This window comes from Pinus tabuliformis, chromosome 9 (genome assembly GCF_031772625.1).
Source record: "Pinus tabuliformis cultivar Carrire ecotype Pingquan chromosome 9, CPIR1, whole genome shotgun sequence".
Taxonomy (NCBI): Eukaryota; Viridiplantae; Streptophyta; class Pinopsida; order Pinales; family Pinaceae; genus Pinus; species Pinus tabuliformis.
Genome location: NC_142307.1, coordinates 1534276748 through 1534296521, shown reverse-complemented (window position 1 = coordinate 1534296521; position 19774 = coordinate 1534276748). Strand labels below are relative to the sequence as shown.

The 19774-nt window shown below is 37.7% G+C and overlaps 1 protein-coding gene across 7 annotated transcripts in view; it reads right to left on the bottom strand.

Annotated features, from left to right (window-relative positions):
- The window catches only part of LOC149154467 (ZIP metal ion transporter family), a 311479-nt gene that overhangs the window by 49937 nt on the left and 241768 nt on the right, over positions 1-19774 (bottom strand). The gene's annotated exons all lie outside the window — the stretch shown is intronic.

Sequence of the window (19774 nt, the reverse complement as noted above, 5' to 3'; positions counted from 1 at the left end):
GGAAAGACAGATGCCAACTGGGGTATACTCTGCATAGACCAAGATAGGGGAGCAACATCTTTGACCCTATGGGTGACAGATAGGGGTGATACCTTATTGTCCAAAGATCCCTCAACCCTAGGAGCCCTACATCTCAATTCCTCGCCCTGGGAGCTCAAAAAGGGGGTAAGAGTCGACTCAGTGTCCTCAATCAGTCTGGACCTTTGCTCAGAAGGGTCACATCAATCCATGTTGAAATTTTCTCATCAATCGAAGTATGACGAAATCCAATGTATCCATATAGGCTCATATCTTTGTAAGTATATCTCAAACTACAACCCCTCCTATGCTTGATCATCGGAGGCCTGCTACTTGTCAGGAATAGATCGTCAATATATAAAATCAAAGTCAACATCATACCTTGGATCAGTTTTCTTCTTGAAATATTAAGCTTCACCAAGTAATTGTCAATACGGGCATAGGCTCGGGGTGCTTGCTTCAAACTGCTAATGAGAGACTTCTTGTCCTGTACATCAAACCTTTGGGATTGTTCGATACATATTCCCTCCTTGTACCTTTCAAAGCTAATATCCCAAACATCTTTCTTCATAATCGATTCTTCGGCCATAGTATCCTTCCAAACCTGTTCTCTCACTACTCCATTATCCTGCTCGGAATTATCATCGGACTTGATCCTATTAGAGGGGAATGGTCCACTAGACTTCCTTTTATTTCGGTGCCATATATTACCCTGATGATTGGTGTCGTGGATCTTTACTAGAAGAGGTCTTCCAATGACTCTATATAGTCCTCCCACTCTAGATCCCAAAGTAATCTTTCATACGAGATCCCTTCGGCCAGGAGAGAACCTTTCCATTAATGAAGGCTATTCTTATTCCATTATCTTCCAAGTAAGAAATAGATATCAAGTTCTTCTTTAATTCCAAAACATACATTGCTTCATGAAGAATAATAGATTTTCCATATTCCAAATCAAATCTGCAGTATCAAAGCCCGTCACTGAATATGTAGAGTTGTCCCCGAGAATAATCTTCAAACCAATCTCCCTCTCAACCAGATTTGAGAGAAATTCCTTATACCCAGTGAGGTGTCTAGAAGCCCCACTACTAACCAGCCAACTATTGTATGAATCCGGAGAAGAAGAACTAGAGAGGGTTGAAATAAGAATGTATTTAGATTGGATAGTAGCTACGTTACTTTCATCCCTGGAATTTATTGACTTCTTTTGAGGACGAGGACTTTCTTCACGATCATTCGAAGTATCTCTTCTTCTTCAATCATCTCTCTCTCTTCTATCATCTCGCCTTCTTTTATCATCACTTCCTCTTCGATCATCGCTTCTTCTTCTATCATCAAACATGTTGTTGTAGTAACTTCGATTGGATCTTGGAGAATATTTATTTTTCTGACAGTCTCAAGCATACTGACCACGCTTGTGACAATTCAAACATTTGACATCCCTTAGTCTTCTATAAGAGTCCCTTGAATTGGGAGAGGACCTTTTCGAACCAGATGATCTTCCTTTTCCCCTTTTCTTTTTATCTTGAGCAGCAAATGCAGTGGGTTCTTCTTCTCCATGATTTTGAATTCTCCCTCTTGAAATAATCCTGGATTCTTCTTGAGTGAGCTTTCCAACACATTCATCAAATGACGGAAAATTGTTGTTGTTGCTAATGGTAGTAATGAAGGTTTCCCAAACAGGAGGGAGACCTCTAAGAGTCGCAATAACCAATTCTCTGTCAGGTACAGTTTCTCCAACTTTCTGTAATCGATCTTTAAGACTAGAGATCCTCATGATATAGGATTGCACAGTCTCTCCTTTATTCATCGTTATGTCTTTCAGTTGATCTTTCAAGGTGCTGATTTCATTCAAATTGTGGACTTCATACAAGTCGACCAACTTATCATACATATCCTTAGACTTACTCAAATTCCCAACATAAGTAAGTAAATGATCTTGTAAACCATCAGCAATAATTTGTTTTGCTTTTAACTCACCTTTCTTGTGCTTATTCTTGACAGTAGCGGAAGCATTCTCCGAAGGCTCAAGTACTTTTGCTTGAATGAATTCCAAAATATCATTGTTATCAGCTATGATCTCCAACCTGACCTTCCATGCGTCAAAGTTTGATGAGTCACCCAACTTCTCATGTTCCTTGAAGAATGAGGAAGACATCTTGACTTGATTAGATAGGCTCCTACAAATTTCCAAAGACAATTGCTTCAACTCTTGTCTCCTTATGGGCTTGTCCTTAACCTTAAGCTATGATTCCATGTTAATTTTCACACTACTCTATGTTGTTTCAATTACTTTTACCCCAATTCAATTCTTCAATTAGCAATCTTTACAATAACAATTCATCTTCCCAATCATCAATAGTAATTGAAGATAGAACAGTAAATGCAATGATAAAGGAGACAATCAACACATCAACAAGAGACACCAGGTTTGGTCAAAGACCAAGGAAAAAAACCCCACAAGGGGGAAAACCCTTTGTAAATTCTTCTTCTATTAGATTGTCATAAAATGTTCAGCAAAGAGTACAATGAGCCCAATACAAAATCATCCAGCAAAATAACAGTCAGAAATATTTTCACAGCATCAATATATACCAGAGATAACTTTTCTTATCTGTGGTCAACTTCGGTCAACTGTGGTCAGATGTCAAATTTATCCCTAGAGCCCAACCACACGGAGGAAGAGTTGTGCATGCGCTGAGACCTTCCAACCGCACCCTTGAGCCTATTAGCCACGGCTATCGCCAAAAATTGCCTTTGACGATCCTATAGATGAGACCCAAAACCCTAGAACATGTGCGAGCTTTGGACCCTATATTTTTGGACCGGTGCGAACCACTTTCCTCGACCTTGCCTCAAACCTGTGCAAACCAATTAATGAAGAAGAGAAGAAGAAGATGCTTTGTGTGATCAAAATGAGCTTAAGTTCACTTGTATTTATAGGCTTCCAAGGGTGACCAATTTCCTGTTAGGGCCGACCTGTCCAAATGTGCATATGTGGGCTTTTCTTCATAAGTACACTTTCCCTTATCCAAATTGAGTGCTTCACTAGTCAAAATTGGTCCCCTCGAAAAGAGGAATCTTGTCCCATGGTTGCAATTTGTCACTAAGCTACCAAAAATTAACAGAGGATCACTCGAAGACTCCATGCCCAAGGATATCTCAGAAAATTATTGTTCCTGCAGAGTTCAAAGATCATCAAAGCTTTTAAGCTCTTTCTTCTTCTTCTCATACTCTTCTCTATTGTACTCAAATTCTGCGAGCCCTGCAAGGATGTTGTAAATTGATGCTAGCATGATAAAATAGAGTCATGTAACAAGCCTAGGTAGCTTGGGACATTGTCATCAAGTGAGTTCACTCTGGGGAGTCTTTTTTACTTGGTTAATTATTAGTAATTTTTAGCACTTAATTGAGTTTTTCTCCCAGTTATAACCCTAAAGTCGGAGTGCGGCTTAATGGAAAGGCCTTGGGTGAGTCCTAGTGTCTAGAGTCATTATATATTACCATGTTTGATCACTCATGGAATTTCGCAGAATTTGATTAGGTCTAGAGATCAATTTTTAAAATTTCCCACGAGATGAGAATTTTAACAAATTTTGTATGTAAATTGTAATAAGTGATCTCGAGAGAAGCTGTATAGGGTATGTGTGCTCCAAGTTACACCTCTACTCCTCAAATTTCTACTAAAACACGCTTTGAGGGGTAAAAAATAAGTTATGGGCCCTCAAAATTCACTTTTCCTAAGTCTATGGGAAAATGTGGCAATAAATTAGCCCAAAATAAATAAAATGGAGAAAAATAAGAGAACTCCATGTGACAAACTGACTTGGAAATTATCTCAAGTCAAAAGGAAAATCAAGAGGCAGTCAAGAGGTGATTGGACACATGACATCATCCAAGAGATTGAGCACATGAAGAAAATTGAATTCCTTTCTAGAAATAAGGAAGTCGAATCTCCTAGGTGGTAGCGTGAGAAGGTCAACGAATTGATGAGAGACTTGATTGCTACTTTTGTGGAGATATGTCTCCACTTCACTTAAGTCCATTATCCACACGTGTCAACTATACTTCACATCAAGCTCAACGCACTCCTTCGAACTAGCTCCACGCATTCCTTGATAGCTTGTACGCGTGTCAGATTGGGATTAGCCTTGAGAGGTGGCATCTACTTGATTGGGTTGATGAGATTTGATTGAGAGTTAGCTCCCTCCTTCACCAACAAACTCCTACACTTGGCAGCTCGAGTTCTGTTGAGAAATCTAAGGCAACTAGATTAGGTGATTTCTCTTACTTTGATAACTGCTTGTGATTTATTTTTATTTGACTTGATTGGCTTCTCCTTTCACTTGATTATAGTTAGTTTTTTTATCATCAAACAGCTACCAAACAATAAAGAACAATGAGACAAGAGGACACAAGATATAAGCTATCAGTCAGAGCCAAAACCTCTTCTGTTGAAAGGAAAACCCACAAGAATTATTCTCTTCTTATAGAACTTCAATTGACGAATTCCAAGACCTATGACTCTTGACCAAGACCCCTCCAAGACCAAGTCAAGTCACTTCTTTGATCAGCTCTTCTTCCACAAAGTCAATGCTAGTCAAACTTCTTGCAACACACCAGATTTCGACTTCTCCTTAAATTTCGGCCGGCTGCTTCAAGACTGGGATTTTCAGCCTTCACTACAGAAACCCTAGTTGGCATGTGTGAGACAAAGATGGTGTTTTTCTTCTCTTTTCAACTTCGCTTGGACAGTAGCTTCTTCTCCAACAACTCAGCTTTCAAAATGGTTCCTCTTCACTTGTTCTCAGCCTTCTATTGTGGCTGCAATAATTTTTTCCCTGCTGCAACAAATAATACCTAGACTTCTTCACACATGTGAGGAATTTCAGCCCTAAAAACAATCTTCAAAAATTTGGATTCTTCCTTCACTGGATTTAGGTCACCTCTCCTTGCTTTTATCAAACTTTGTGTTGCTTGATGGATGGATCTTTGAATGAGGTTGAATGCTCCTATTTATAGGCTTCCTTGGGTGCCCTAATAGGCCGACTTGTCCCTCTTGGCCTCTAGGTAGGCTGACTTGTTCCTTTTGAAGGTCGACTTGTCGTAGCATTATGACAAGGTCTTGGAGGGTCTTTGACTCTATTTTGTCTCAAGTAATTTTTTCTTTACAATATGCAACATGCCCAAAAGGGTCTTCCATACATGAAAATGACTCAATTGACTTGTAGACTCAATAACAAGCCCTAGAAGCACTCAATGGGTGCTTGACCTATAAATCAAATAACCTTGAGCATGAAACCCATGCATCAAGAATGACAATAATAATTTTATTTTTCTTTACATCAAATACAGAAAATCATGATTACATATGTCATTATAAGACCGAACCTAGTTACATATTTCAACAAGTTCTACACAAAGACAATAAGCTCAAAAGCATGAGGATTTCGACTTGCACGTGTCATAGCAGCTCTCTCTCTTGGGATCATCTCCATTTACACTTGTCACATGATTTCTTTCTTGGGATTTGCTCCCATTTCTCTATTTAAATGAATCTTAGGCTCTCATTTTGTACACTTGATAAAAGCTATTGTGCTTGTAGAAGCTTTGCTCCCTTGTATACTTTCATTCATCAATGCAATAAAGACTTTGGGGTTTCACTTATGGGATGTTCTTCCTCCTTGAGTATGGTATGATTTTTTGATCAATGCTCTTATTTCTTTCTACTTATGCATTTATATTATTTGCTTCCATATGTTTTTAGAGATATGTTGATGTAGAGCTACCTTGCATTGGCATATGATTTAGAAATTTGCACTAGCTATAGAATGTTTTCACTAATTTCAAATAAACCTCTAGAATTCCTTTATCATTGTTTAAAGTCTATATGGAGATGATCTTTGTTGGAGTATTGTAGAGGGAATACCATTATTGGATAAAGCTTCAAGCATGAGGGGAAGTTTTAGGAGAAACCAGCCCACTCTTAAGTGTGCTCTTGGAGGAGCTCTCATCTGTTTCAGCTCATAGTCTCATCATTCGAATTTTCTTGCAGGGACCCTAGCATTGGCTTATAGACAAGTCAAATTTCAATCCAAATCATTTATCTCAAAACTTTTGTGCCTATATTGACTTCATTTTGCTATCTAGAGCATGATTATAGTTAGACAAGGATGGAAGTTTTACTTGCATGCCTTCATCTAATCTTTGTATATCGGACCTCGGTATCCATTGTAGATTATCATCTCCATTCTATTATCCTTTCTCTTTCTCTAACATTTGAGGCTATTTTGCAGATTTGTTTTGAGCCTTGTGGTAACCTTTTGTGGCAGATTTGAAGAGGAAGAAAGCTTGAAACTACTAACATTTTTTTTGCAGGACCTCTAGCATCTCATTGGCAGCCTTTTGATAGGGTCGAGAGCATACTTAGGGCAGATTTTTAGGAGGGCCGTGGGCTATTCGAAGGCAACATAATTCTCCTACAAGATCAAGAGTTGGAGGGAGACTTACCTTCTCCTTCTTGCATAATTTTTCCTTGTCACAAGTGGCTGCAATTTTTGGGACAGAATTCTGTCACAAGCATCTAGATTGTATTTGAAAACCCTTGGCACCTTGCAGCCATCCACTTTTTGTAAAATTTGTTCTCTGTTTTCTAAAGGAAGGATCCTAGTGCTTCAAAGTAGAATTTTATTGTGACGACATTGTTATTTTTTGGTAGCATCGAATGTGCTTTAGCCATGAAAATTGGTGGAAAGGCTAAGGCACATGAGTTTTAAAGAACCCAAAAACCATTTGGTGAAATTCCACCAGGATTGTATTTTATTAAAATAATTAATATTTTTAATGGGGTTCCTAAGTCTAAACTTAGGAAAATTAAAATATTAATGGGTATTAATCAAAATATGGGTGAGAATATTCTAGAAAGCGGATCAAGTCAAGTTTTTAATCTTAGTCATTGATTAAAGACTTAATCTCGGTCATTGAACTCTCAACGAGAAAAGTATAAGGAAGCTTGGGGTTCATTCAGAAACACACTGAGAGAACGAATTGATCTAGAGTTCGAAAATTTTGGGGCTAGGAAGCTGAGAAATTTGAACCAAGTGATCATTCTGCAGCAGAGGAGTAGGGATAGTTCGAGAATACTGGGCAGAGAAGCGGACAGCAACTAGCGGAGGCAGCATAGCTCCTATAGGGACTAACGATGGGCCAGTTTGGGCCCACGCAAGCTTGACGCAAAGCCAAAAGGGTTAGCGCAAAAGGGAAGCTGCCTTCACACAAAAATCCAGAACTTTTGGGGAGCTTCCAGAACCAATGTTGCGAACATTGGCATCGGGATAAAATTGGCAAGGGTTCAGAAAACCAAAAGATCGGGAAAATAGGGAAAATATCAGTAAAAATCGGCAAACATTGCCAAAATCAAGATACCATCAAAGTATCAGTAAAAATCAGCAACCATAGGCTAGGCCAAAAAATCGTGATTTCGAGATAAAATCGGGATGTTATCAAGATGTTCGCAGCACTGGCCAGAATAGCGAGGAGAGGTTGACACAAAAGCTCCAAGAGGCAAAAGAGACAGTGCAGGGCTGATGCAGAGCCTCTGAGGCTGACACAGGGCCTACGCAGGGCCAATGCAGAGATAGTCGGGGGTTTGCCAGTTTTGCTACCAGATCAGCTGGAAACTACTTGGGAAAGTGAGGTAATCTCACTCAGTTTTCCGCCATTATATTTTTCTCTGTAACTGGATTGTCGGGAGGGCATCCAACATTGTATTCAAAACTACTACTTAATAATATAAAACCCTCAGAGCAGCTGCACCGGTTTTCCCACATTGGGTTTCTCCAAGGACTATTTTGTCCAAAAATAACAGTGTCCTATGTATCTTGTTCTTTGCTCAGTTTCTTGTTTCATGTAATCAAATTAAATTGGTGTAGGCTACAGAAGTAATTTAATTCAGTATTTTTCAGAAAATAACTTGATAATGTATATTAAAATCAAGTAGGAGAAGTAAATTCAGTTTTGCTGCAGTAGGGGTTCCTCGATTATAGGAATTTTCACAGGGATCCTCAAATTTTGAGCCCTCTTTCCCCATATAAAAGTGTTTTCTTCATTGTAACATCACTCTAATAAAAATTAGTTTTGCTTGAGGGAGCTTGGGAAATTTTCCCATGGTATCCCACCTCCTCAATTAGGAGGACTCTTTCTTGGGTGGATTGATTTCCATATTTTAGATACTAACTCTCATGTTTTGCTCATTTGCATGCACTCTAATCTAATTTGTTCTATGCATGGTTAGTCTCTAGACTTAACACAACAATCACATTTCTCTTCATTTGCAAAGTTGAATTTGTCATGTTTGCCATTTTCATTTACCAAGTCCTTGTATTGTGCAATTTATTGTTGCCTAAGCTACAACACTTGCAACATATTTTTTGAGCAACTCATTTTATGTGCTTTCAAGTTACAATACATGAGCAAGTACCTTACATTTTCATTGGCAAACTTTGATTTGTTCACCAATCTACTTTACTTGGCAATTGTTTCATAAACTATTTGGGTACATGCTTTATCATTTCATGTCAATTTATGTTTTAAGTGCCATCTTGATTACACTGCTCTTTTGACATATTCCTTGGAGCATTTTATTTGTCATCTTTTACTTGAAGCAATTTACTTTGAGCAACTTGTCTAAATTTACTTGGCTCATTTGGTTTGCAAGCAATTTGTCAAGTATATGATTCCATGCAATTTTCATTTCAAAGCTTGTGAAGCGACATTGAACTAGTTTCACTTTAATTTCTTCCTTTGAAGTTGTTGGTACAGTTTATCTTGAGAATTTTTTCATTTCATTTATTTGGAAGCATTGCTATCAACACTTTTCTTTGGAAGCATTAACACTCAATCATTTCATTAGGCATTCTAGTATTAGACTTGCACATTTAAAACTTACCACCAAGCATAAGCTTATTTGTATAGACATCATAGGACAAAAAATTTCCTAATCTTTCTTCCATTTGGTACGGAGTAAGGTTCCAACAAGTGACCTCACAGTTCTCTTTGAGGCTTTCTCCCCTTGTAAGAACGAAGGCATGTGGATTTGTAAAAATTAGGGGAAGGGTATCGTTAACAACGGACTTAGTGCCTCCTCAACCCCTCTTCCTTGTAGGTCACCCCAATCTTTACCCTTTGGTAAAAATTTGAAAGGAAGGTTTCTCACTTTAGAATAGGCATTTAGATTAAAATTAACCAAGATAATTGCATTCCACTTGGTTTTGTCTTAACATCATCTTATCAAGTTGTTTTATAAGCATTTTCCATTCCACTTGCAATATTGTCATATATCTATTGCACTTGTCATTTCAAAATTTACTTCCTCATGGTTATTTGATGTCATTGTCTATTTCTAATTGAGAATTTCATTTACAAGTACAAGTTCTATTTACTTTTGCAAGTCATATTTTCTTGTTGCTCATATTTCATATCTTGATCTAAAATTTGTTTTGCAAGGATACTTGTCATTGTGACTAGAGCCTTCATTCTTGTCTTTCATGTAATTGTTATTTTCATTTGAGCAATCATTATAAGGCACTAGTTTATACTCTTTACTATTGAATTGCTATATGGAAATATATCTCTCACATTGCTCATCGTTTACACACTTGCTAAATCTTGAATCAAGTTACCTTTTGAGAAGTAGTTCCCTTATCCTTACTCTCTTGTAACTTGTTTTCAACAAGTTTCTTATTATGAACATTACTTAGGGACCACCCCCCTTAGCTTAACTAGGAGAGAGCTTAAATAGAGAGAAATGGGATTAGGTGACAACCCCTTCTCTGAGCTTTTCCACCAAGGCCACACCTTGTGGGGTTGAGGATTTTTCCCACATTAACCTAGGTGTGTAAATGAGGTGCCAACAGGTCTCTTTGCCTTGCCATTTGATATTGTTTATGTCATTTTGGTTTCTTATATTAGATGTACTCTCTCTACTTGAATCAACCTCAGTCTGCATGTTTGATTTGGTTCACACAGTTGGTTAGAGATGGCTTTTTGAGGATTCCAACATTCTCAACTCTATTTTGGTCCCCTTTTTGCTTTCCCTGTGGCATGTCATCTGCAGCTTGTATAGACACATTTGTGCCTGTCACTAATGAACCCACATATCAAGCATGCCTTCTCAACAAAAATCCCATGGATGGCCCTAAGACATGTGGATGCCTCAGCCAAACCTGCAAATGAGTAGTTGAGAAGCTCAAATTTTGCTCAACTACTATTTGTCATACTCAACCCTCCCTACATGGTTTCCATGTTTATAAACAACATTCATTTCGTATTGTTTTAAGTTCCAAGTCACTCTTTTATAATGCATAGTTATATCAAATTTGTGACTCAAGCTCTCCCATCTTTCTTCTCAAACCCTTGGGCTATTGTCTACACCGCTCTTATAGTAGTGGGGGGTGCGGCCTCACTATATTCTTCTCTCTCTCAGTTTGGTTCCATCTTCCTAATGCTCTGTTTGGATTAGATCTAAGGATTACACCCAAGGGCCCAAGGGATTGTTGGATCCTCTTAAATCTCTTCCCAAGGAGGGCTTACCAATAGACTGACTACAAGGAGTGTAGCTCATAGTGGAGGGCACGCTTGATTTATCACTCCTTGTTAATATATTTTCATTATTTGTGCAATCTATAGTTAAAACTTGCATTGCTTTGGAGGCAGTTTTTCCAAGTATTTTATGGACAGGATCTTGGCATTTTGGAGCACTGCGAGACCCCATCTCTCAGTTGTTGTTCAATGGGGATTCCATCCCTTCCCTTGCCCAGATAGCCTCTCTCAATCCTTTCTCTCTCTTTCACTTTAATTTTGTTTCTAGTTCACATACCTTAACTAAAAGGTAAAATTGCTTTGCTTTCTAGACAGTATTTCCTTTCCCAACTACATTAAAACCCTAGGAAACTTAATCAAAGTAGCCCTAAAAGTAGAGCAAAATTAAGAAGTAATCTAGTGGGTTTCCTTTTCTTCTTTCACCACTACCCGGCTATGTTACCAGATCCATGAGGTCTCGATGTTGGATCCACATATTTGTGTTCTAGATACAGATGTGTTGAAAATTGGCGGTGCAGGGACGAATTTCCTTAAATAAAAACTCATTTCCAACAATTCTAAAGTGATTTTCTAAAAATAGAAAGTTGTGTCTAGCATCTCAAGTATGACTTTCCAAAAATAGTAAATCACCTTGCAACAATTGATAATCAAGTATTGTTGATGGAAAATCATTTAAGTTATCATTAATCAATCCTAATAGTTCAATCTTGACTTAATCATCAATATTATTAATATTATTATTATTATCCTTTATGATATTATGATATTATTATTAAAAACAATTACAAGTCACCTTACCTTCATCATCTCAATCACTTTGCATCTCTCTACTTGATGTCTCACATAGCACTATGTAACTCTCTCTCATAATGATACATTACTCTTTCTTACGCACTCATTAAAGTCATGGCATATTCCTCTTAATAACTTATTAAAGGCATTTCATAAAAGATTCCTCTTACACTCTCTTAATGGCATAAGTTACTAAGGCATGTGTTCCTCTCTTAATGGCATAAGTTACTAAGGCATGTGTTCCTCTCTTAATGGCATAAGTTACTAAGGCATGTGTTCATCTCTTACTGGCATAAGTTACTAAGGCATGTGTACCTCTTCTTAATGGCATAAGTTACTAAGGGATGTATACCTCTCCTTAATGGCATGAGTTACACTCCCCTAAATAGCATATGTTACTCTTCCTCAAGGCATGTGTATTGCTCCTTTATGACAAGAATTCGTTGTTCCTCCTATATATGTATTTCATGTCTTCTTACCTGACTACTACTACTTGTGCATTCTGAAAGAAGAATTTGAACTTGAGAAAAAGAGTTGGAGAGACTTGAAAAAGATTGTGAGAGAGTGAGAGACTTGGAGAGTAAGAGTAGAACTTGGTGAGCCATGGTTGATTCAGTGCTTCAGTGTTTTAGCGTTGATTCAATTGAAGGGAAGGTTGATTTAGTGTTTGCATCTATTGTTGCTACCAGTGATCTTCATGCTACAGCTTGTTTAGATTTGGGTGAACTTACTCATTCTCTTGATCTCTCATTGTACTTTGTATCTCTGTTGAACAATTGATATCTAATAGAAGAAAATTTTGGTTGGGCTTTCCCCTTGTGTGTTTTGCCCTGATCATTGGACCTAAATTCTTTGTCTTATTTTGTTCTTGGTTGTCTTCTATTGTGCATTTAGTTTATGTTCTACATACAATTGCTTAACTAATATTGCAACAGAAAGAAGTTTTGTAATAAGTAATTGTTACAACTTAGAACATAAAAATTTCAACATGGTATCAGAGCTTTGGTAAAGACAAGCCCAGGAAGATAAGACTTATCACTCCTTTGCAGAAATTTTACTGCAAAGAGATCTTACTTGCTGCTGAAATTTGTTTCCCAAGAAGATAAGAGTTATAACTCCTTTGTGGAAATTTTACTTCAAAGAGATCTTACTTGTTGCTGAAATTTGTTGCCCAAGAAGATAAGAGTCATCACTCCTTTTGAAGAAATTTTACTTCAAAGAGATCTTGCTGCTGAAATTCGTTTGACTTGATCAATATGTCTTCTTCTTACTTCAAGGATGAGGAGAAGTTGAACGATGCTTTGAATTTTGGTCCATGGAAGGCAAGATTGGATATTACTCTTGAAGAACATGATGTATTGAAATATATGGAAGGCAGGGTAGCAGAACCACCAGAAAATTTGAATGTTGTTGTCAAGGCTAGATTCAAGAAGGGAGAAGTCAAATCTAAAAAGATTATCCTTGATACTCTGAGAAACCATCTCATCACCTAGGTCTCCAAGTTGAAGTAATCTAAGGAAATGTATGACAAGTTAATTGGAATGTATCAAATAAACAACTTTAGTCAAATTCTTGCTTTGAAGAACCAACTCAAGTAAATTAAGGTGAACAAAGGAGAGACCATTCAAGCATACTTCCTAAGGATATCAAAAATCAAGGATCAGCTATCAATTGTTGATGAAATTGTATCTGATAAAGAGTCGGTGTTCATTACGTTTGAAGGTCTTTTTCCAACTTGGGAAACTTTATTACTACCATTAGCAACAATGATAAGTTTCTCACATTTGGAAAGTGCAGTCCAGAAGAGGCCAGAATGATTTCCAGAGGAAGAATTCCCAAGCATGAAGAGGGAGAACCTACTGTAATTTTTTTCCAAGGCAAGAAGCATAAAGGAAAAAGAAGTCATCACTTTTCAAGAAAGTTTGCTCCTAGATCCAACAGTTCTTATAAATGGAACAGGGACTTATCAAAAGTTCAATGTTACAATTGCCATAAGTGTTCAAATTTGACAGCTCAAGGATGATTTTCTCCTAGAAAAATCATACCTTTCAGTTCTGTTTGAACCATCTATAATAATATTTCATTTCTAACAATTCTAATATGACTTTCCAAAAATAGTAAGTCACATCTTAATTTGGAAGTGACTTTCCAAAAATAGAAAGTCATGTCTAAATGATCAAGGGTAATCTTGACATATGGAATCCACTTTAAAATCAAATCAATCATGATTATACAGGTCAAGAATTAATATATTTATCCTTACTAGTATTATTATTATGATACTATTATTTATAAAATAGTCTAAAATCATTTACCTCTAATGTATTAATAAAAAAAACGAATTCTCTCATGGAATATTCGAATATATAAATTAAATTGAGAATCTCTTACTTGAAAAATCAAACCTCTCTCTTGAAATAAAATAGTTGTTAAAGAATCTAGGGCATGCATAGTTAGATTGATTCTTCATATACATGATAACAATTTGTGAAGTGTTTATGCATTTTCTTATCTATATGTTACTTCATTATTAACATATGTGAGTTAGCTTCATCAAACTGCTATCAAAAACAAAAGAGACAAGAACACAAAGTTTGGCTCTCTGCCAGGGCCAAAACCTCTCCCTCTTGGAGAGGAAAACCCATGCGTAAATTCTTCTTATAGAGATTCTATTGACGAATACCAAGACCATGACCCTTGACACAATCTGCCTCTCCAAGACCAAGCCATCAATTCTCCTTTTTAAGCACTACTGAGATTATCATCTTTGTTGCACCATAGATGTAATCGCCATCGTGATCATTATCTTCATTACTGCTACAGCACCATGATCTTCACCACTGCAGCATCCTCATTCCTGTAACATAGATCACTGTACCTCAAAGTATATCAGGTCTGCATCATAATAAATCCGAGAGCTATGGTGACACAATGACACTGGATGCCAAGGATCTCTGTCATCATGGAGACTCCTTTCATAGTTCTGCCGAGATCATATAGATCTTCTTGACATATCAAGGTTGTGGTAGATATGTCATCCTTAGGATCAACGTGAAGACAGTGATATATGTTAATGCTGGGAGTAATCCATCCATAGTGACTACGTCCTTATGCTGAGAGTACTTCATTTATATGCCTGGATCACATGCTGCCTGCTCCTATCCATCCGAGAACACTACAGGTATGAGAGGAGGATGTTCTACTGCTCCTGATACCCATCCAAGGAGGTAGCTAAACCCATAGACCTCATCCTCCTTGTTCCGGCTACTGCAGCTCCTTCCTGTGGCCTCATTAACCCTTACTACGGCCACCTGCAGCTCCCTGTGGCTCTTCCTTATCACTGCAGCTACCCTCTCCTTGACTACGGCTTCCTCAATCTTGATTGCGGTTCCATATACCTTGACTGCGGCTCTTTTATCCCCGCGGCTTCGTCATTCCTCACTGCGGCTACTGTGGCTATATACGAGTTTTGTCATGCCATTTGCGGATAACCCCAATGAGGTATTTATAGTGGTTAGGGTCATATATGCAAGCCGATGTACACTTATGAACCGACGCGTCTATTTTGCCAAGCCGACATGACTTATTATTTATTTACTTAATTCATTTTTGAGCCGACATGAAGATCCTCTTATTGTTTTCGCTTGCAGTCTTCGGAGGGCTTGTTTGAGGCATTGATCTTGGTCTTGGAGGGCTGTTGAAGACTTGTACATATTTACATGAACTCATGATGAGTTTCTATACAAATGACATGACTCTTTGACTCATAAATATATCCTAAAGACATCAAGAAGAAGTTTTTCATCTAGAGACATTTCTTGCTCATGAAACCCATGCAGCAAGATTACAAAAATAATTTATTTTCTTTTATTACATCAAATACAAAGATCATGCCATTATGAAGACCGAACCTAGTTACACTTTCTTCAATAATGGTAACTCCACACTTAAGAGAATGTAACTCTCCCTCACTAATTCAATGTATGACAAAAGTGTAACTCATCCTCATTAAATGTGCTTGTAACTCCCTCATTCAATTCGATTTGTAACTCTCACCAAATATTCTCTCATGTCTAAGTGTAACTCGCTCTCTCCCTAATTCGAATTATAACTCCTCAAGACAAGTGTACCTCTCTCTATTCTTGGGATGAGTTACACTTCTCTCCAAGTAACTCCTCCCTCATGGAATTCGATTCTTCTATTATTAGCTCAAGGCATGAATTCATTTTGTAACTTTTCTCCCTTCCCATATATTTAAACAAGAGCAAATGAGAGTTGAAAGAAGTGTGTTCATTATGAAGAAGGAGAGCTAGTGTTGAGTGTGTGCAAGAGAAATATGAGAGAAAGTGAAGAGTAAGAGTAAGGGAAGAGCTAGAGCAAGTGTGAAGGACAAGATCTGATCAAGAGAAGGAGATCTTCCAGCAAAGAGTAAGAGCACTTCAGCTGCAAGTTGATTAGGAATTGGTGACTTTATTCCTTCTCATTCTCTCTCTCTCTGTACTCTACTGAACAATTGAAGAAATCTAATAGAAGAAGAATCATTTGGGTTTTTCCTTGGTCATTGGACCTAACTCTTTGTGTCTTATATTTATAATTGGTTGTCTTCATATGATCATTAATTTATGTTCTATCTACAATTGTTGATTTTAAAAGTTTTGAAGAAGAAATCTGCATTCTAAGTAATTGCAATAGCATAGAAAATTCAGTTTTCTGCAAAGTAAATTCAGTTTTCTGCAACGTACATTAGTTTTCTGCAAAGTACATTTAGTTCCATTCAAATTGTTGTAAAGTACATTCAATTTTCTGCAAAGTACATTTAGTTTTCTGCATATAACTTTCAAGTTTCTGCAAAGAATTTTTAAATTTCTGTATAGAACTTTTAGATTAACATGGTATCAGAGTCTTGGAGAAGACACGTCCAAGGAAACCAGAGATCACCTGAAGAGACTGTCAGGCCAGGGTAACTCCAGAATGAGCAGAAGAAAAACTGATTGCATTAATTCATTAGCTAACTATCATTTATATACAGAAATAGGACGGATCAGTTCATCTTCTTGATGACTGATCGCGTTCCAGTTCACCCATCCGTTGAGGATTAGGTGTCAACATTCCCCCCTTAATCTGAAGGGATGTTGGTGAGTCCAAGCATCGTTCTGAATCTTTCAAGCTTTTCTCTTCCAAGCGCTTTGGTGAAGATGTCTGCAATTTGCTCGTTTGTGGAACAATGACGGAGATGGATTGTTTTGGCCTCAACATGATGTCGGATCAGATGATATTTAGTATTGATGTGCTTAGTACGATCATGGAACTTTGGGTTCTTGGCCAACTTTATTGCAGAGGTGTTATCAATCATGAGTGGAGTTGATTGTATTTGTTTTACCTGCAAATCTTCAAGAATTTTCCTGAGCCACACAATTTCTTTCGTTGCTTCAGCTGCTGCCACGTATTCTGCTTCTGTTGTGGAATCTGCTGGTACTGATTGTTTGCGTGATCTCTAGGAGACAGCCCCTGATCCTAGACTCATAGCATATCCTGAAGTAGATACCCCGGTTTCTTTGTCTCCATCGAAGTCTGAATCAGAGTATCCAATCAAGCTGAAGTCGTCCACCTGTGTATACTTGATTCCAAGGTCTTGAGTTCCCTTCAAGTACCTTAGAACTCTTTTTGTAGCAGACCAATGTCCCTCACAAGGCTTTTGCATAAACCTGGAGAGGATTCCAACAGCAAATGAAATGTCTGGTCTGGTAGTAGTGAGGTAGATGAGACTTCCTACAAGCTGTCTATACTTTGTTGCATCCTCAAATTCCTTTCCTTCAATAGATGTGAGCTTCAAGTTTTGTTCCATTGGAGTAGAAAGAGGATTGCACTCTGTCATGCCAAATCTGTTTAACAAATCTCCAATGTATTTCTTTTGAGAAAGAAATATGGATTTTGGATGTTGGGTTACTTCAATGCCAAGATAGTAATGAACATAGCCCAAATCAGTCATTTCAAAACTTTTTCCTAATTCTTTCTTTATGGATGCAATATAGCTTTCATTGTTCCCTGTCATTAAAAGATCATCTACATATACCACAAGATATACAACTGTTTTGCCAACTTTCTTGACAAATAAAGTTGCATCATCAAGATCAAAATGTTTGAAGTTGAGTTTCAGAAGATGCTCAGTTTGAGGTCATACAAGGACTTCACAAGTTTGCATACTTTGTGTTCATGTCCTTTCACAGCAAATCCTTCAGGCTGGGACATAAAAACATTCTCTTTTAGATCTCCATTCAAGAATGCAGTTTTTACATCCATTTGATGGACTTTCCAACCGTTCTGAGCAGCTAGTGCAAAGAGTGTCCGGATGGTGGCCCATTTTGCTGTGGGGGCAAAAGTTTCCTCATAATCGACCCCTTCTTTTTGTGCAAAACCTTTTGCCACAAGCCTAGCTTTGTGCTTGTCAAGTGAGCCATCAGCTTTGTACTTGTTCTTGTAGACCCACTTGCAGCCAATTGGTTTGGTTCCAAATGGAGGATCAACCAGCTTCCAAGTGCCATTCTTTATGAGGGCATCATACTCCTTCTGCATCGCTTCTTTCCATTCATCATGAGAAGCAGCTTCTTTGAAGGAAGTTGGTTCAAAATCTGTAGACAAGTTCAATTCACAATCATAAGTAACATCCATATCAACAGGTGAATTAGAGTTATCTACATCACCTCCATCTTGTCGGTTTGTATTTCTGGTTCCTGTTTTTCCAATTTCATCAGGATGAACACTTTCAAGTCTCTTTGTCAGCCACTTTGGGGGACCTTTCTGAGATGGTCCAGGCTGCTCTGTTGATTGAGTTGGGACTGAATCAAGATTGAGTCTCCCAATTCTATCAATTACATCACTTAAAGCATCATCCGTTGTTGGAGTGTCATGTAGGGGAGATTGTTCTTCAGAAGAAGATTCCACATGTTGATCTAGTATAGGAATCCCCCCTTCATGATGTGGAATCTGATTATCAAACTCTTGAAATGATTTCGGTTTTGTGAATCTATCCAAGCGATCAAGTTGCCGCTCAACAACACTGTCAGATTTGGATGATTCAAGAAAAATGACATCTCTAGATAAAACAAACTTTTTATTTACTTCATCATAGAGGCGGTATGCTTTAGATGTGTTTGAATACCCCAGAAAGATACACTTACGACTTCTAGCACCAAGTTTGTTTCTATGTACCTTTGGTATTAAAGCATAACAGGTGGAACCAAAAATCCTGAGATGTTTTACCGAAGGAACATGTCCATACCACAATTCATAAGGAGTCTTGTTTCTTATAGCACTAGATGGACATCTATTCTTTATATATGCAGCACATAGAACAGCATCAGCCCAAAACATTGTCTTTACATTTTTGAAGAAAAGCATGGATCGTACCATATTCAAGATTGTTCTATTCATTCTTTCTGCTACACCATTCTGTTGGGGATTATAAGGTACAGTTGTTTGATGTTTGATCCCATGTTGGCGAAGATAGTTTTCAAATTCATTTGATGTGTATTCTTTTCCATTATCAGTGCGAATAGACCCAATATGAGATTGTGCATCATTTTCAATCCACTTATGAAAATTCTTGAATGTTTGAAAAGCATCAGATTTGTTCTTCAATAAATAAACCCAACACATTCTGGTGTAATCATCAATAAATGTCATGATATATTTATTTCCATTTGCAGAAGGAACAGGCATTGGACCACATAAATCTGAATGAATGAGTTCAACCTTTCTATGTGCTCTTGAATGTAAATCATGAAAAGACTGTTTGCTATGCTTTCCTAGAATGCAAGCATCACATTGCTTATGTTTTCTAGGAATTGTAGGCAAACCAGCAACACCATTTTTCTTCAACAAGCGGAGACTATCATAGTTTAAATGTCCAAATCTAGCATGCCATAATAAACTTGACGGAAGTGTACCTTCTTCATGATGAGAAATATATGAGAAATGTTGTGCATGAGCAGAGGTTCCTTGCAGTTTAAGAAGTCTTTCTTCTTCTATACCCCTCATGACAAGTGAGTGGTCAGATGCCTTTCTTACCTCAAGCTTTCCATCAAACATGTGAATGGAGTGACCTTGCTGGCGGATGTGGACCAGGGACAGCAAGTTTCTCTTGAGCTGTGGGAGATATAGAACATGATCCAGAAGAAAGTCTGGAAGACCAGGCAGTTTAAACCTGATTGTGCCAAGCCCTGATGGCCTGATTTTTGACTGATCTGCAAAGTATACTGCTCCATCAACATTGTCAGTGAAATCTTCAAAAAATCTTTCCTATGAGTCATATGACAGGTTGCTCCTGAATCAAGCAACCAGTCATTTTTCGAAGAAGCAAGTGAAG